Genomic DNA, 510 nt, shown 5'->3' with positions numbered 1-510 from the left:
TACACTATGATGTAGGAAATTTTAGAGGCAATGCTGCAAATTTGAGAAAACCTCTAGAAAGTGTTGGAAGAGGTATAAGTTGACATTTAGAAAAATCATTATATTAATATTCACATCATACATACTAACAAGAACAAGGGAATAGAACATGCGTACAACATAATCACGCAGGAGTACTTGTAAAGAGGTTATTGTGATAAGTTCACTTAAAACGTTAAATGTTTTATATTTAGGCGTATATTTGATACAGGTTTAAAGGGCTATACTTAGTCAACAGCATATATATATATATATATATATATATATATATATATATATATATATATATATATATATATATATATATATATATATATATATATATATATATATATATGTATGTATGTATGTATATATATATATATATATATATATATGTATGTATGTATGTATATATATATATATATATATATATATATATATATATATATATATATATATATATATATATATATATATATAACTTTATCA

Source organism: Macrobrachium rosenbergii, chromosome 51 (genome assembly GCF_040412425.1).
Source record: "Macrobrachium rosenbergii isolate ZJJX-2024 chromosome 51, ASM4041242v1, whole genome shotgun sequence".
Taxonomy (NCBI): domain Eukaryota; kingdom Metazoa; phylum Arthropoda; class Malacostraca; order Decapoda; family Palaemonidae; genus Macrobrachium; species Macrobrachium rosenbergii.
The sequence above is the reverse complement of the archived record's forward strand: the minus strand, read 5'-3'. Positions refer to the sequence as shown.